This window comes from Lagopus leucura, unplaced genomic scaffold (genome assembly GCF_019238085.1).
Source record: "Lagopus leucura isolate 7727_CA_CO unplaced genomic scaffold, USGS_WTPT01 Super-Scaffold_100033, whole genome shotgun sequence".
In the NCBI taxonomy this organism is placed as follows: domain Eukaryota; kingdom Metazoa; phylum Chordata; class Aves; order Galliformes; family Phasianidae; genus Lagopus; species Lagopus leucura.
The window spans coordinates 2,221,715-2,240,767 of NW_024962282.1; positions in this window are offsets into that span (position 1 = coordinate 2,221,715).

Below are 19,053 nucleotides of genomic sequence, written 5' to 3' on the forward strand. Positions count from 1 at the left end.
GAAAAGCATTCTGGACCTGGCTGTTTGGGACACCCGGGGAGCATTCCCCTTTATCTCTGGTGCTGCAAAACCCATAATAGTGGGATGCAAAATGATGGCATCCTGACCACATGCAATCATAGAATCACAGAATGGCTTGTGTTGGAAGGGACCTCAACGATCATTTAGTTCCAACCCCATGCTGTGGGCAGGGTTGCCACCCATTAGGTCCGTCCCTGGAGGTGTTCAAGGCCAGACTGGATGGGGCCCTGGGCAGCCGGGTCTTGTATTAAATGTGGAGGTTGGTGGCCCTGCATGTGGCAGGGAGGTTGGAGATTCATGATCCTTGAGGTCCCTTCCAACCCTGGCCATTCTGTGATAGGTCAGACACTAGAGTGGTTTGCCCTGATATCAGCACGGAGTAGTTAAAATGGATGGAAATACTTTATCTGATTCTGAGAAAAAAGCACATAAAAAAAAAAAAAACCCAGGCAGCTGGGGATGAGCATAGGAGAGGGCCATGCGTTGCGTCTCACACAGCCAGCCCCAGGGTTGGGGGCTTCTTCCTGCAGGAGCTGTGGCGAGTGAGAAAAGGCTGATTGCTGTCTGCCTGAAGGATCCTGCTGGAAAGACCCAGGGACGGCAGCGGGCTGGGAGATGGCTGATGTCAGCGCGATGGGCCCGTAGCTGTGGCAACCAGAATAAATAAATAAAAAAAAAAAAAGAAGCGTGTGCCGGAGCAGGAGATGTGCAAGCTGCCGCTCGCAAGCGCAGCTCCGCCGAATATCTCTTAAGCCGCTTAGCACCGCCGCTCCAGTTCGTTACCTGAGGCCCTCCTGCCTGCAGGCGGCCGAGAGCATCGTGGGACGGGGTCCGTTCCCGGGAGCTCCCCGCTCCTACCTGCGTCCCTCCTCTGCGCGGCAGTGGTTTGCTCCGTGCACGCACAACTCAACGCGAAGCAGGCGCTGGATTTTGGCCCCACTGCGCAAGGCCGGCGGCACCCGGCCTGCCTCCCTCCCAGCAGCGCGGAGCCCTGCCCGGTGCCCGCGGGAGGCCGGGGATGCTGGGCGTGCCGTAGCGAGCCGGAGATGGATGGAGTCGGCAGCAACAGGACCATGTCTTACAGCAGGTGGAGTTACAACAGGTACCGTCTATCCCAATTTTTGTTGTTGTTTGGGTACTGCTTTGGCCCTACCGGGGTTATCTCCAGCTCAGTGTGCTCGTAGGGTTGAACAGAGCGATGCTCAGACTTGCAGAGAGGCGATCTCCGGTAGCTATGGCTCAGAGCTGGCACCTGGGTGCTTGCTGTGAATCCAAACTCGTGTTTGGGAAAGGATCGTGGCTGCACAGTGGCAGTGCCAAGCAGAGCTGCTGGGAAGGCTGCGTGTGGTCTGTGCACACAGAGCTGGGCCAGGTGTAGCGCTGAGGCAGGTGGCATATCCGTGCCGTGTTGTGTAGCCAGGTGTTCCTCCTCTCCTGGGGAACAATCCTTGCACCAGCAGGTTTGATTCTGTGTGATTCATGGTGGTGACTGACAGTTCCTCTGAGCTGGGTGAAAGGGAGCAAACTTGGTACTCTTTTTGTGTGTCTGCATGTTACAGCTGAAATGGAGTCAGATGCATTGTTACCATCTGACTGAATCACTCCTGCAAGCCACCAAAATATTCTGAAGAAATGACCTTTGGAAGTGTTTTCTGGGCTTAAACCTGTATTCAGTGCCGCCCACAATCCCTGGTGTGGGGATTTATGGCTCGTGCATCCACCCAGAGAGTTGCACTTGTTTTCTGTGCATTGCCTCAGCAGAAATACGTACGGATTTCAGCCTCCAGCATGGTTTATTAGCAGCTAATTTCCAGTTTATGAAAACGTTCACAATAAATCCAAGCCATGCAAACCGATGGCTGTATAATACGTATTATTTTCAGTTGCCTGTGTTGGGAGGCTGAGGAATGAATTGTTGCTTTTCCTGACAGCCTTCCCTTGCTAAAAAAAATACTGCAAAGTTGTTCTCACACGTTGGCACTGTCCTCCCACACCCCGCTCATGCCCAGGCCCATGACAGGAGGAGGCAGTAACCTTTTTTCATCTGAACCCTGACTGCTGCTGCTTGTGATCAGAGCGCCATCAATGCCTCTTCCTTGGCCTCACTAAACAGGGACAGAGCTGGGGGGATCTTTCTGTTGGCAGAAACACACTTCGGTAATAGCGAGCATTGGTTGTGACTGAATGACATCTGGAATCTCTCCTTTCTTAGACTTACTTCTGTTTTTCTTGATGTTGCAACACATTGGTCTCAGGCTAGGAGGATGACATGCAGATTCTCCCTGTATGGCACAGGAGAGGGGACTGCTACAATGGCAGTGCTTCAACAGAAGCCACAATATGTCACATCTGTTCCTGGGGCAGATGGTTTGTGGTAGAGCATTTCAGGATTCTCCAACAATGACTGGGCCTAAAGCTGAGGCAATTGGCAACAGTGCTTTGCTGTTGTGTAAGAGGTGGGCTCCTGTAAGCACAGCACATGGTTGGGGGGCTGGTACAGCCAGTCCTCCTGGTGTCCTGGTTAGGCAGTCTGAGCAATGACCTGTTAGTGCTGAGAACTGCAGTTGCAGTTGTAATCATTAAGTTGAAAAAGATCCCAAAGACCGTTTAGTCCAGCCGTCCACCTACCATCAAACTGCCCACTAAAATGTGTCCCTAACATCTCCTCACTGAAATGTGTCCCTACATCTCCACAGTTCTTGAACCCCTCCAGGGATGACTCAACTGCCTCCTTGGGCAGCCCATTCCAATGCCTGGCCACTCTTTCAGAGAATAAATTCTTGTAGTTAATTGTAATTGGGGTGGGGTTAGTGTTAAGTAGTGGTGTCAGGTGAAGAGATATACACAGCATAAACAATTAGGAGAGACCAGATAAAAAATTTCACCTCAAGTTCTCTTTTCAGTATAGGAAAGTCATTGGATTTTTTTTTGCTTTTTGTCTTGCTATTATTCCAATCCCCAAAGCTGTATTAGTGTGAATGTGCAAGAGAAACAGGTACAGCACAAAAAATGCTCCTAATCAGTGAGTATGGCATCCCCACATCTCACTGTTATCTTCCTGAAGGCCAACACTATGTTAGGCATAACATAAGGTCTGTACCTTCCTCCCATCTCTATGCTGTGATGATTTTCTCATCACTCTGAACCCCAATGGCTGAAAGCAGTGACCAGGCAGCAATTTGGACAAAAACTGTTGATATTTCAAAGTGCTGGAAGCACTCAGGACTCCTGGTGGCAGCCCGCAAATTCCTGGTGTGAAATAATGCTGCTCTTATACCTCTGCTCTCAGTGAGATAGTATTTCCTGGACAGTTGCTACTCATTTCTATTCAGTAGATGTTTCTCCTGAGTGAAAGCTCAGTGGGATGACATGGGCCAACCATTCAGCATAGGTCTTACCTATGGAATCTTTTCTGTATAAAGTCTGTTTACAGCACTGTGCTAATACCCTTAGTTACCTTACAGTTGTTGCCTTCTGATGCCTACATCTGTTGCAAGAGGAACAATTAACAAATCATCTCATTGTGATTAATGGAGGTTTTCTCCACCAGCAATTGGAAGTATCTTTCAGTAAGCTTACTCCTGGAATGTTTCAACTCCTGAAGGCAGCTGAAGACTTTCTTCCATTGATCTCTCTTTGCTCTATCCTGGATATCAGCATTGCTCATAGCTCCCTTTTGAAGCTGCTGTTTCTGTTCTGCCTTTTTTTACCTTGTGTTGAAAAGCTGTTACTGTGTGTTTAGGCAGTGATGTTGAAGAGTTTCAATCTTAGATCTAATTTTTCAGGGCTTTCAGCTCCTCTACCTTGATCTTTTTGGGACACGCTGTCCTCAAGGAGTAAATAGGAGATGTCCTATAAACTCCCATTCAAAAGGGCTTTCTTAAGGAAACTAATTCTTTGAAGTATCATCTCTGAAATCATGAAGCAGGTATGCCTCTTACCTCCCTGTGCTTGCTGTAGTGAGCATGCTTTGACTACATGGAAGAGCAGAGCAGCTCCTCACTCTACTTGCAGCAGAGCCAGCTCAAGCCTCATCCACTGACCTGCTCCCAGAATCTGGAGGCATACGATGCCCTGAACTGCTCTTGACAGCACTTTCTCTGTTTGCTCTTCGGCGAAGGTAACGCGTTTCTTAGAAGTTAGACAATATCCCTTTCTGTACAGTTTCCAGTACTGCTGCTCCTACATCAAAGCCTGACTGTAGCTCCATTTCCAGTCCTCCTGACTCTTCAGGTCTTCTCAGGCCCTAAATTCAGCAAGAATTTGTGTGCTCAGGAAGGAAACTCAGTCCTTCCCCACAAATGAAGCAGGACTTGGCACCCAGTGGGTGAATGCTTGATGTTTCCTTGTCTTGAACACCACCACCCTTTTCTCCTCTGGCATCTTGTGTCCACACGGGTTTTTCTCCTGGACAAAGGTACCTTAATGGGTGCAGCCATTGGTCAAAGCACCTGATGGGACAAGAAGTGAAGTTCTACAGAATGAAAGAAGGGAGGAAATCCAGTAAGTCCCAAAATGAGAACAGAATAAAATGTCCACATAACTGATTAACTTACATTTATCAACCAGTGTTGTACATTTAGTTTGCTGGAAATCTGGGATATTTTTAGTTGGCTTTTTTTTTTTTTTTTTTTTTTTTTTTTTTCCACAGTGTCATAATATCATTTACATAGGAGAAATTGGGGAAATTTATTTTCATCCACAAGTCAAAACACTATGGAGGATCTGCAGGTGCGTTCACACACATCCTTCTTGGGATACTAGGAAAAATTTATTCTCAGAAAGAGTGGTAATACACTGGAATGGGCTGCCCAGGGAGGTTGTGGAGTTGTCATTCCTGGAGGTGCTCAAGAACCATGCAGATGTGGCACTGAGGGATATGGGTTAGTGGGCATGGTGGGGATGGTTGGCAAAGCGGATGCAGGAGCCTGCAACTGATGGAAGACAGGCACAGGCTGTGGGTGGCATGGAGGAGTACACAGATGGCTTCTGTTTGCAGAGAAGAAGCTGGAGTTGTTTCTCCTGAGCTTTGGCCTGAAAGATGTTGTTAATAACCATCTCAACCAATTATAAGGACTATCTGATTGGAGGATGTTTGCTCAGGTACGCAATACAATGTTTTGCTAAGTAAGAAGAAATGAAATGGAAATGGTTAGCAGTGGTGAGGGTGGGGGCAACAGGAGGTTATCTTTAACAGAGAAGGCTAAGTATGATAGAGGAGGAAACTAGCAGACACTAAAGAAAAGGAGGAGCATTTTTCAGGACAAACAAATGACTGAAGAAAAAACCATTATCCAAATGTTTCATGCAGCGGGGAAATATACGCACCATCTGGGGAAAATGTTGAAGGCACAGGGAATAAATGTGTAGTATGTAAAGGATTGGGATTTCCAATTGAAAGAGCAGAGTGTTGAACTGGAGCCTGGAGTGGCTGTGTGCCAAAGCCAGTGATTAGTAGAGCAGATCAGTGGGAGAATTTTAAGGATGGAGAGTAAAAACTCTGAGAGCTGTTGGAAATTGATAGATGTCGAGGGGGGGAAACATTCCATTTTATATAAGTTGGTAACTTTAAAGAGGAAAAACGTGATGGTCATGTACAAAATTGTTGTTTTTTTCTCTGAAACTTTTAGTTCTCTAAAGCCTTCAAAATATCCTTATGCTAGATGATGAAACATACAGATAAGTGCATAATATACCTGTAGAATGAAGAAGTGTGTGAACTTTCAGATCTCCCTATGTATTTAGCTGTAACACTAGTACCAAGACAGAAATGTATTTTGGTCCCTCTGTTTTGGCAGCCTTGCAGGAACTTTCAAGTTGAAACTATTTTTAAAAAGGAATGCTATGAAAATGAATGTTTTACTTTCTTTGTGAAGTCATGGTGTAAGTGGTATGGTCTCTAAATGTGAAGAGTAAAGGGCAGTGCAGCAAACTGCTTCAGCTTCAGGCTGACATCCCATTTCCTTCCTGCTTGGAGAGTTCATTAGCAAGCTCTCATTAACAAATTCAGTGATGGTTTCTAGTAGAACGTGAAGAGAAAAAATAGAAATGAAATGTACATATGTTTTTACAACATGTTTGTAGGTGCCTATAAAACCTCTAACGTTTCCTTCAGTTATATGCTTAAAACCTGCGTTCAGGATTTTTCTTGAGCCATGAAGATGACTCCAGCATTTCCTCAGGGTAATAAGGGCAATAGGTAGTCATAAATGAAATGTGAATGCTATGTGAAATGCCATAAGAAACACTGTTCTGGTATAATTTGGTAGGTTTTATTACTTCTCCTTCCCTCTTTTTGTATGTTCTGCAAGAGTGCTTTTTGATACCACAAGATATAAGGCAAGGAAAAGAAAACAGTCAGAAATTGTTATAACTTTTGTTAGCAGAAATCATTGTAACCTTTGCTAAGAAGTGGAGAATGTGGCTGGGAAAGGGAAAAGCTGTGATGTGTGCTGTGTTAGGAGTTACACTGATGGTAGCTCAATAATAGGGGTTTTTGAACATTCAAGGAGAGGGGAAATAAATAGGTCCATACAGGACTTGGTGAATGTATTATAGGGTCAATGAGGCATAGGGCCAATGAGCATCTTCACACAGCTTTGCCTGATGCACTAAAGATGAGGAAAGAATTCTGCAGTCTAAATTAGAAGGAAAGGAACAAGAGATAGACCATGCCTTAGTCTCAGAAAGTGAATTGGGATTTTTGAGTCAGGCCAAATCAGTAAACAGAGGCTGGGCTTGGAACCCCTGCACCTGAAAGAAGAGTTAGAAATGAGTCAGAAGATATTTTATCCCAAGAACAAGGAAACAGTGCTGAAGCCACTGATTAAAACAGAGACCACTGACAGTGGCTAAGATGGAGGGGTCCCACAGGTGGTTACCAAACTGCTGTACGCAGCAGCCAGGATGGCAGACATCCAAGAGCAGTATGGCAGGTTAGCTGGAGGAACAGTGAATCTGTTTTCCTCCAGTTAGTCCGTTGGTTCTCTTATGTTTTGGTCATGTTACTCTGACCAACTGCTAGTCAAACACCCAATTATTTGCTATCAGTTCCAATTCCTGCACCAGTTATGGGTTCCTAGAGAGACAGTGTGCAGCAAGAGTCTTTCAGTCATGCTTAGATATGATTAGTCCAGAGAAAGGGCTCTTCTGGTTTGGAAGTCTGGTTCATTTTGAAATCTGGTGGTTTCGTGTACCAACAGCAGCATTCTCCCCCATTCTTTGCGTTTTGCTGTCTCTGAATGCAAACAGCTATGTTTTGCAGGATGGAGAAGTTCCTGGTAGCCCTTCAGGGAACTGATGGCATTGATATTAATGTTTAACTATTGATACAACCTTTGTTAATTTTGCATGCCTACTTAGACTCACTCCTGTCTTCACAGAGTTTACAGACAATCCTTCAAAACATATTTATTGAAGTTAAATTTTGTCCAAATGAAAATTCTGTCCAAAAATCCCATAGAATCATTTTCTGTGCAGACTCCTGCTGTGCTTCTTGTGGCTTTTTATGTACGATCATGCAGGTTTTGGTAGAGCTGTCACCTAGAATTCCACCAGAAGACAGGGAACTTGCATGGCCACTGTTGGTCCTCTGTAGCAGGGATGGAAGTCAAGGTGCTTCTTGGATAGCTGGGGCTGCTGTGCTTCTCTGAGAGTCTGCACAGGGAAGCTCCAGTTCCTAATAGTAAAGCTCTGTTTCTACTTTATTCCTCTCTTGATTTTTAAGTAAGTATTTTTTCTTTCTCCCATGTGAGGTATAATTGAAGAACAGCTGTATGGGCCTTCCCAAGTTAAATTTGCTGCTTTAAGATAACTTAGTGAAACTTGGATCTCATTAGGGGATCAAACAGTTGTGATCTGATTTTCAGCATTTACTTATCTGTATCATGAAACAGTGCATTCAGACCTGAACTAACTTTTTGGAAGGCACAGATAAACTTAAAGGAGGAAATAAAGAGAATGACCAGTAGGCAAATCAGTAGCTATTGATTATTAAGCAGCTGCTTGGTCTCACTACAGAGCAAGTGAGTTGGCTTTTATGCACATGCAAAGTACTGTTAGCTACCAAGAATGATGTATGTCATCAGTGGATTTAGATGGTTTAATTGGCTCTAAATGAACCTCAAAAGAGCAAATAGCTTGCTCAATGTAGATTTCTGAGGATGAAGTCTTCTAAATAATACAGAGTTTATAGTCTTGTCTTGCTAGAGATGAGTGAGTAATAGGTAAATACTGAGATGGAGCTGAGCAGCAGTGGGACTGGATCTGGATCCCAACATGTGGTGTGAAAAAAGGCTTGTAAGGTACTCAGGGTGACTGCATGCATGGCACACCATGCTTGAAACAGCTCTAGATTTTAATCCAGGCTACAGCAGATGTTTGTACTGAAACAAACATAGTCTTGGAAGAGGGCTGTAGTTTGCTTCCTAGTTGCTTTCTTCGGTGAACATAAACATATTATCACCTTTTTCCAGTAACCTCATATCTGCCCTCTTGACCCTGAAGTTTCGCTCCTTTCATCTACCTGTGCCTACCTGTGCGACCTGCTGTAGGGAACCTGCTTTGGCAGGGGGTTGGACTCGATGATCTCTGCAGGTCCCTTCCAACCCCTACAGTTCTGTGATTCTGTGATCTTGAACGCACACCACATAAGCTACATTTTCTCTCTTGCATGTCTTATTTTAATTCTCTTCTACCTAGCAACCCCTTAAATGTATTAATTAATGGGGATTTTGAAATTCAATTTGGGCCACTGACGCGGGAAGCGCAGGAGCTGGTCTGGGCTATGAACCCCAGCTGAGGCCAAAGCCTGTTAAGTCCCTCCTTGCAACCCTTCTGTTCTGCTGCTAATCACTATAAGAAGATTACCTTGAAGCAAGGGATGTTGGATACTACAGTCAAAGATGTTCATGTCAGTTGCTGGGCTATTTTCATTCATGCATTTGCAAACATAAAATGATTTAAAAAAAAAAACAAACAACAGGTGAACTGAGTCAAGTCAGTGTAGTCTTGCTTAGAATATATCTACCAAGAAAGGGAACTGTGGACCAAAAAACAAGAAGTGGCCTTAAATTGGAACTGAGTTGATGTTCCAGAGTTGATCATAAGCCAGAGCTTTTGCTCCCATTGTCCTCTTGTTTTTGGAAGAGTATTTTACTGTACAGACATTGTTTGTTTCCTCATATGAAAAATAAGCAACCATAGTACTATACTGCTATATTTGTTGCTGTCTAAATTGCACTGTCTGTGAAGATTCATTGCTTCCACAGTCTCCTGGCGCAAGCAACACCAATATAGCTCTTTCTGTTCATGATTTCTGGAGCTCCTAGAGCAGATCTTCAGCCTGACGGCAGGGATTATTAAATAAATCATCTTAAATATGATATCATTAAATGCAAATACTCCATCTCTTGCTTGGGAAGCAAAGTGGGAAGGCAGAGACATTCTCCCAGTATGTATCATCTCCTTGGGCATCAGCTATGGGCTGCCTGTAAGGCAAAGTGAAACACCAGCAGTGCTGTGCTGCAGTGGAAATTGGTCTAGCAAGCATCTTTCTAGGCAGACTGGGGCTCGGAGTGTCCAGACTGAACATGAGTGTGCCACTGCATGCAGTTGAAGCTTAGATGTGGTGACCAAACTCTGTTTTGTTCAGTATGGCATCCTTACCAATGTGTCATCTGTACATTGCATTCGTTCACTGGAAAGTTTATATGGACTGGTTGTTTGTTTTTTTAAATGCAGTTAAGGTGATATGTCTGCAAAACCAGAAGCATTTGTTCTTCTTATCCGCTGCAGCGATGCTTTTTTGTTGTGCTGATTGTGCTGTAGTTTTGCTAACACAGTGCCAGTAAGATGCTGAATTAAAAGCCAAATGTAAGAATGGTGTATGCTGGGACATTAGAGGAAGCCATGCATTTGTCTTTGACTCAGCCTGAGTCTCCTGCGTTGACAACTGTCTTTCTAGTACAAATGCCTCTTTCACTTAGCTTGCAGCCATAACCCTGTGGGATTGTCTGTGTGATTGGAAATATGAGCCTGAGTCCTTCTTCTGTGAATTTTATGCATCATGCCAAGAACAATATTGCAGAGATGATTAGTTTACCAATTACCTTCTTAGATGGTTTTGTCCAGACTTTGTCCCAAAGAACAGCTGCTACTATTTTTGTGTTTTTATTATTTCTATGTGTTGAACAGTGCCTCCAGTAGTGGTATGATGTTGCAGCAGAGCCATTTGCAGGTCTCTGACTTCCTTACCATGTGACTGTGTGGCTCTGGGCAGCCTGGTCTGGTGGTTGGCAACTGTGCACATGGCAGGGGGGTTGAAATTAGATGATCACTGCGGTCCTTTTCAACCCAGGCCATTCCATGATTCTATGATTCTATGATTGCTCATTTTCTACAGCTACCCCTTCTGAATTTACTTTTTTTGCTGTTATCTTGGTCATGGTGCAGCCAAATAACAAATTCTGAATTCTGTGTACAGTAAATGAAATAATGTATATCAGAGTTGAAAACAAACAATTTTTTTCTTACTAAGTAAGTTTTCTTTTCCATTCTTGTGTAGGTAGTTGGAAAGGGAGGGTAGGTGACTTAGATAAGAATAGGCAAGGAGGGAGGGGGTGATACAACTCATTACGTAGCAGAGAACAATATAGGAGCCCTTTTATAATCCCTTTCTGAAGCATCCAAGATTCAGGCTTTTAAGGTGGTGTAGATATCATGCGAAAAATATTCTAATATTACCTGGCTTCTGTCCATGTGTACCATCAGCATCTATCTGCAGAAGACAGATGCATGTCTGTAAGTTATTTGATTTTATTAAGTTTGAGATAATTGAAAAATCCATCCCTGTACAATGAAATATTCAAGTAGGTACTAAAATTCCACTGACTGTGACAGTGAGGCTGTTCTTAAATGCTTGTTCAGCTCAGTTAAGGTTCACCTTTGCTTGAACTTCGTGCACAACTTTGTGCTTTGCCACTCAGCTCTGCTGGAAAAGGTGAGAGAAGAGCAAAGGTGCCAGGGGGACGTCTCACCACAGCTTTTCTGATTCATTTAAATTCAGGCTGACATTTAACTGCAGCTTCGTGCTTCCCACCTTGGCCCCAGATGTGCTTACAAGCGCTGGAGGCTCCAATTCATGGAAACTTCTGGCAGGCACCTGAGGCCATCCCAAATTGTATTTGTAATATCTTTCACAAATTAAAGAATGATGATGAGCATTAAGCTTTTCCCCCTTACTGAAAAGGAGGCAGAAATAAGAACAAAAAAAGGAGAGTACTAAAAACCCATATGAATATAAATGAATATTATGACTATACAATTGTATAACTTTCTATTTGGCTTTCCTCGAATGTAAATCAGATTATATCATATCTAATAGGTTTCCACAACATGATTTGGAATTGTCAAAAGCCACAGTTGTAGTTGGTCTCATACACAGTACATTTGTTAGCTCCTCTATCTGTGGGGCTCACATGGTAGAGAATTACCATTCTGGGGAAGATGGTAAGGAACAGAAGTAGTGATTGAACTGCAGTGACCAATTCCTGTTATCTAGTCCCTCTTTGAGCTGTTATGTCCTGGATTCACACTCCAAAAAGAAAAATACTCTCATCATATAAAACAGAACATTGCTGAACAGACAAGAAGCATTACTGTATTTTAGGGACTTCTGTTGCTGATGTTGCTCTCCATCGTGATCTAGCTGTACAGACTGAAGAGCCTGTGATGTGCTGCTGAGAGGCCTTGGGCTCTGGTCACACCCTCTGCTAAATTTATATATGTTTGCATGTTCATTTTGGGGGGTATTTTAACCACTGTTGACTGTAGGACTAAACTTTACACATTGTCTCTTCACTGCAGCTATGCTCTCAGCACAGTTCAAACTGTGGGTGCAGGTACCTGTGTGGGGAACTTGTCCCTCCTGAGCTGGATGGGACCTGAGAGCAAGCTGAACTCTTTTGAGGTGAGGGAGATGCCTGCTGGTGGTCATGCATGTGCAGCCTGCATCTTGCCCTCTTTGCCCAACCTCCCCCTTTGGAGGAATACAAGGATGCGTCAAAGAAACATCAGGGAAATGATGGCTGTATTGCCTGAAGGTGATTCAGTAAGAGTTTGGTTTCCAGTTGACTGATGTTTTGCATCAGAAGTGGTGTCAGCTGCCAAAAAAAATCCACTTACAGCTCTGTAGCTTCTTGCTACAAAGGAGGCAGAAGGGATGCTATGGCAAACGCAGCAAACAAGTAAAGCCTGGGAGATGCTTATCCCAGGAGAGCATTTGTCAGCATGTATGAGAGTAAATAAAAACAAGACAGCCTCTATAAGCTGAAATCAAGCCAGTCTACAGACCATTAATGGTGTTTGCTGCTAATTGCACTTGGGAGCATGCCTGTTCAGGAAATCCCAAGGAGCATCTCATGTGCTGCCAGCAGAGAGGCATTGGGGGAGGCTGTGGTGCCTAAAGGGAGAACAGCAGAACTCTGTGGAGAAGTGACTGGCCTTGTGCAGGGCTTGGGAGAAACAGTGGCAGTGATGGCTAAGCGGGCAGTGGAGCCTTGCTGCTTCACTGACTTCTTGAAATGCTGTTGAGAGGAGGGAGCTTGGATTCTCCTCTTCTGGTACTGAGAGCAGAGGCTTGAGTGAAGATGTGGACATCTCACTTGCCCAGGCATGGAAAGAATATTTCTTATCAGACATCAGAAGATGAGAAGTCTCTAGAATTGGATGTTTGCAAATAAGTTCCCTCTGTGATGCTCCCTGTGAGCTGTCAGCGTGCTCTGGGCTATCTCTACCATCCTGCACGTCCTGTAGCTGTGAATTATATACCTCTGATGAGATTCTTCTGATATGATATCTGATGATATCCTTTGGGTATCCTAGAAAGCTTTCAGGCCCACTGGATGAATATTTTTGTCCAAAATCATATTCTCATCCTTCAGTCTGAAAAGGTTTTAGTGCAGAAAGAAATACATGAAGATTAGGAAGATGCTTTGTTTTCTTCCAACTACTTCAAGCCCCATCCTTTTTATTCCTCTTCTGTCCTACTTCATTGTCTGGCCTTTTCTTACTGGTTTTTACTGTTGTTTCATTTTTGGCAATGGACAGTCAGGAAAAACAGGCATTGTTATTTTGTGCCTCAGCAGTGGACAAGGCTGGGGACAGTGAAGGTAGACCACAGCTGTGTGCTTGGTTTAGCTCCTGGCTGAGCTGTCATGTGGAGGAGTCATTTGCCTTCTGAATCAAATCTGTGCTGTCTCACTAGTGTATTAGCTGACAGTTGGCCAGAGCAATGTGAGCTGTTTTGTTGAGGTATTAATCATATTTTGAAGCAGCATTTCCTTGTGGTGGTTGTGGAGTGAGTGCAGCTTGGCAGTGCTGAACGCTTTGCTTGTGCAACAGTGGAGTAGCAGCCAGGCAGCACCATACTTGGGAATATTTCCATTGCAATGGGTGCGAGAGTGTGGTTGTCTGTGTTGATAGGGCTCAAAAAAGCCAGTTTGTGTTTGCTGTCTCCTGTTACTGGGGTACGTGGGGGCTGAGGGGAGTCAATTGTCTGGGCATACCTCATTTTTTAAGTTTGAACTGAAATACTAAGGCTTCTTAGTGGCAACTAACCAACAGCGTGATGCTGGTGCTATGTGCCGTAGGTTGCACAAGCTCTCCAGGCAAGGCAGCCTTTGGTGGAAAGAAGCATCTCTTAGCTCTTGGGATTGTGCTGGTTACATTGTTTGCTTCCTTCTTATGCTGTATGTGTTGTTAGACATGGGAAACTTGTTTTCAGGTGCCCTCTTTTGCAGAAAATGGTAAACAATGTATGCATAGCAGGGCTCTTTCTTTGTAAATGCTAGTCTTTGGATAGTTTCTCTGCTCCAAGGGAATGTGGTCTCTGTCAGTACAGAAGCGCTTACTCTCAAAAAGAAGTATCAGCTGGAAGGTTTGTGGAAGATGAGCTGCTTTTAACTCATGTTTTCCCTTCCAAAGTAAAGCATGAACAGATAAGGCATTGGTAATAGGCTGCCATGCAAAGCAAGCAGCGGTGTAGATGTCATTCATGTCATTCATATACTCATCGTGAAAACATTTGTCATCAAAGGGGAGTGGGAATAGGGGCTCTCCTCCCAAATGGGCTATTAGTGCATTTGGCTTAGGTAGCTCCCCTGCCTCAAACTCCACGCAGGTTCTCTTCTTCTCTACTTGCCATTATGTACCATGCTCAGCTGCCTTGATGGGTGTACAAGGCACCATTCCTTCATACTTTTGATGACAACAATTTTAAAGCTCTATTTAGTTGAATAACTGTACCTTATTTGTACTTGATGACTGAAGACAGTCATCGCAAAGCACTGCATTCGTCTGGAAATTGGATCTCGTCTCCTGGAGCCTGCACTGTGAGAAATGCAGTCTGTGTCTTTGGCAACTTGCTGGGCTAGAAGAGCCAGCCCAACCCTCAGCATGTGTCACAGCTGTCACTGACACTGCTCAGCACTTCCCTGTTAGCAAACAGGACAGCAGAAAGCGGACAATCCTTTCACTTGCCAGCAATCACAAAGCTTTGGTGAAGCCAATCCTGGGCAGTTTTCCTATATGTTCCCCTTTTTGGGGCTATTCTATGTGGAAGCCCCACAGCTGCTGTCATCAGCAGGACTAAGTGTCACTCCAAAGTGCTAAATCATACAGCACTGAGTACCTATGGCAAAAAATAGCTTTATGCAGATTGCAGTTACTGAAGGGAAGATGAATTCCCCGAGGCTCTTGTAGGAGGGGGAATAAAAAGTCTTTTTGTCCAACTATGTCACATTTATGCAGTCATGTCAAAGCATGATGGTGTGCTGCTTCTGCTTTTTGGAGGACTCTGGATTAATTGCTGTTCTTTCGAGGACAAGGTATGTGAAAGACACAGCGATTGATGACATAGCAGGCCTTCCCCTCCTCCCTGGAGGCCAAGTTTTCAGGAGCAAAAAGGAGAAGGCTGCTAGCATGGTGGTGATATTTCTTCCTGAGACCTGCTATATTGAGAAACATTCTGCTCTGCACAAAAGGAAGCACGGTGGAAAAAATATTGAACAGAGAGCGAATTCTTCATGAAGAAGAGTGAGCTTCTTCCCATGTTGCATCAGTGATGTCTCCCAAAAAGCAGTCATGGTGCAAGCAAAGGATGTTGCGTACAAACCACTGAAGGGTCTCTATGTGGCCATGTTACGGGGATACATATTATGCTGAGATACAATTTCTTTCCTGGCCAGACATTTCAAAATATTTTTCTTTCATTACGTGGAGTAGTGATACTCCTTTCATCTGGGATGGACAAAGGCAAACTATCTGTCTTTGGCTTAGCAAACAGATCTTCCAGCAGAAGATTTTACCTTTTAACTTGCAGTTTTTGGGGGCAGCTCTCCGTGCCTGGCAGCTGTTCTGCTCCACAGCAGTGCTGTTCAGTGCATCCCAGGCTTGGCCAGAGGCGGTTGCCCTGACAATTCACTGCTGATGAATCAGAGTTGTTGCCTAGGCAACTGCCTTCAGCTCTAACTGGAAAATGATGAGTTAAGGCCATGTCTTAAAACTCCAAGGCCTCCATCACACTGGAGGCTCTACTAAGCCTTAATCTTTACAGGCGTGTGCTGGAAAGATGCAGGCTGGGGACAGCATTGGAGAATGCAGCGTAGCTGGGAAACAACAGGTGATGCAGCACAGCAAACTCTAAAGTGAAAAATTCTGTGCTGGACAGAGAAACCTATTATAAATTCAGGCAGTACTTGGTTACTTGATGGAGAGGAGAATGCTGAGGAACAGCCAGGCCTGGCTGATGGCTGCCTGCTACTCTAGTGGTCTGTCACCAAGTTTCTCAGTATGAAACTTCCCATGTTGCAGTTTGTGCCTGTTGCCCCTTATTATAGTGCTGTACATCTCCAAATTAGTCCAATCCAGTGGCTTTAGTATTATAAACAGTGATGAGATCCCCTCTGAGCTTTCTCTTCTCCAAATGGAAGAGTTCCAGATGCATCTCTTGAATCTATGGCTATGGTGATGTAGCAGTGGGGACTACTGCAATCTCTACTGGGGAAGCTAAGGATTATGGTGTAAAATGGAGGGCAAAGAAGCTGGTTGAAGCCAGAGCAGGAGGGAGTCCAAGTTAAACTTTTAGAAGGACTTCCTAAGTCCTACCTGTCAGCAAGGGATCTCCTAGGCCAAAAAAATAGATGTGTAATGAAGGTTATTACACAAAGCAAACGTTGTGTGATTAATTCAACAGAATATGTTTTGTGTGTTGGAAAGAACGATTTGATGCATAGGGCTGCAAAGAAAGGAACTGTTACTTTTTAAGAAGCTGAGCTGGCTGCTGAGTGGAAATCGTAAGCCTTCATCATTATCTGTCTCAATAAGCACAAAGTATCTGACTGCATCTATATCTGTCCTCAACATTTGTGTTGAAAATCTGGGCGGCAGACAAATGTAAGCCTGAAAAGAGTCATAACAATTTTCTTGTAAGCCTGAAAAGAGAGTCATAACAATTTAGAAATGGCCAGTCCTTGGGAATTTAAGGTAATTAGCAGGTTTTTGGATTTGTTTTCCAACATTGCTGGGACTGTTGCTTCTGTCTAGCTTTCCTTGGAAGTCTGGGTTCTGAACATATGAGTGCTGCAGATATTAACATTACTCCAAGATGAATTTAAGTTTCTTCTCTACAATGCTGACTTTTACAAACTGGTGTATATAATACAAAATCCATCCACTGCTAACCACAGCAGTAAATTGCATGCTGCAGTGCAGACAGATGAAGTACTTTTTTCATAAACATACAGAAATGGTCACACAAGGCCTCTGAGGGAGGAGAGCTTTTTCTTGCAGTGCTTCTGCTAGAGCCATCAACAACCTTGACAGGTCTCATTTCCTGCTGAAATTGAAACGTTTCCTGGGAATAGATTAATTACTGCTAATAGTCTTGACAGAACACTGTCAAAATGACTTGTTTTGATTTATATGAAGTTCAGAATGCAAGTCAAAATGACTTGCTGGTGCTTGAAATAAGATTCTTTGGAGTCCTAAGTTTAGTGTTTCCAATTCTTCTTTAAAATCAGTTCCTAGATGAACTGGAATTTCTGACATGAAAAATTATTCCCAATCAGTTTCAGCTTACAGTTTTCTTTCCTCTTCACATTATATGTCAATTGTATTTATCCAAGTCACATATAAAAGAAAAATTTTATTCTTAAAATGACGATTGTTAATATTTATCCTTATGCTTTTGTAAAATATCTGTATGAATTTACAGTTGGCCATATAGCTCTGGATTTCAAGACTTACATATACTGGATATTTGAATTGGTGTTGAGGATTGATGAAATATTATTTTTTATCACATATTGGGGACAAAAATTATCACCCTTTTCTTGATCACGTCTACTGAAACTCTTTGAGGCCCCTCCTACAAGTATGTTATGCATGAGATGCTGAGGAAGGCTTTCATTCCTCTTACCAGATCCATGAAATCCTAACCCCCTCATTTTTCTTTACGAAAAATATGTGATGACAGTCCTTCTAAAATGCACTGTTGACTACTTCATTAGGAAAACGCAGCCAGCTGTGGCACAAATCCCAGCACGGCTGTAGCTCCATGTTGTATTGTGAGAGGGTTGTGGCATATGAAAACAAAATAAATGAGGGCTCCTTTCTTGCACAGCATTATGGTTTCTCCCTATCCTGGAAATGTAACATGGAGGTGTGTTGGATCAGTAATCTGTGAGCTCGGATCACCTCGTGTGAAAGAAATTTAGAGGACGGCTGTGAGGTGCCTGCATATCAGAATCTCTTATGTTTACAGTTTAGAGTTACTTGACATTTTGCAACAGTGTGTGTGTGTGCTCTGCAGACACAGACAAATACCAGATTTTTAAAAAGGCAAAGTGGAAAAGCAAATGCTTTGTCTGGTTGAAGTGAGCCAAAGGAAGAGCATTGTTTGCTCCCCCAGGGCATTTTATGATGATTTGCCTTAGGCTTCCCAGCAAAAACCGCAGAAGCACCTGGCTGTTGTTTATTTTTTTGTAAATCTCCATGAGAAATAAGAATTACTTATGTCAACGTTTCAGTTTAACTGCAAACAAGATTTATTCAGCAGCTTACCAACACTCGCCTTTTTAGGCTTCCATATGTGGGATCTTTGCATCTGTCTAAATATCCCAATTTGTCTGTGGTCTGACTGTGAAGCTCACACAGTGTGTGGAGACTTCTTGTAAGGGCAGCTGAAGAAGTCAAGCCCCTGTCTGTACAAATACATTTTAAAATATCAGTGTGGCTCACAGTCGAGAACTGGGAGCACAACAGAGCAGATATTTTACCAACATTTTGCCTGATATTTAGCATGTGGGAGAATGTGTCCAAACTTGCTTTCCTGCTGGCATGGAATGCACGAAGGAGCTGTTTTGGACCACCTTTACAAATACCCTGAAACCACATTCTGCGCTGAGAATTGCTAATGCTGGAGAAGAAAATGTGGTGCCAATTGTCTGTTGGAAGTCTTGAGATGCCATACTGAAATACTATACTGAAATATCCGTGTTTTGAAACTCTTTATGTCTTCAAGTCCTCCCATAATGCTCCAGATTAAAGTAGAAAAAAGTCATTTATTCTTGTAGTTGAAATAGACAGCATTTGTCCGAACAGACAGAATGCACTGCCAGAAAGTTTTTAGCTGGAGCATTTGCCACTCTTTCCAGCAGACTTTGGTTTCATGATGCAGTCACGAGGCAGCTGAAGGAACCAGTTAGAAAACAACGATGCAGCTCAGTGCATGTATGTGTTTATGGCATTCCTATCTGTAAAGCCCACTGAACTTCTGGTGAGGGAAAAGAAGGAAGAGCTTCTTTGGGGTCAAAAAGTGTCAGTCTTCTTGTCGGCACTGAACCCATACCCTGGCACTTGGAATGGTTGTAATGTTACATTTGTTTTTTTGGGGGGGACTCCTCTGTTAAAACAACTTACTGTCCAATCTTCAGCTTGAGCAGCTGAAGGGAAATTTCATTTCTAATTTGTTTC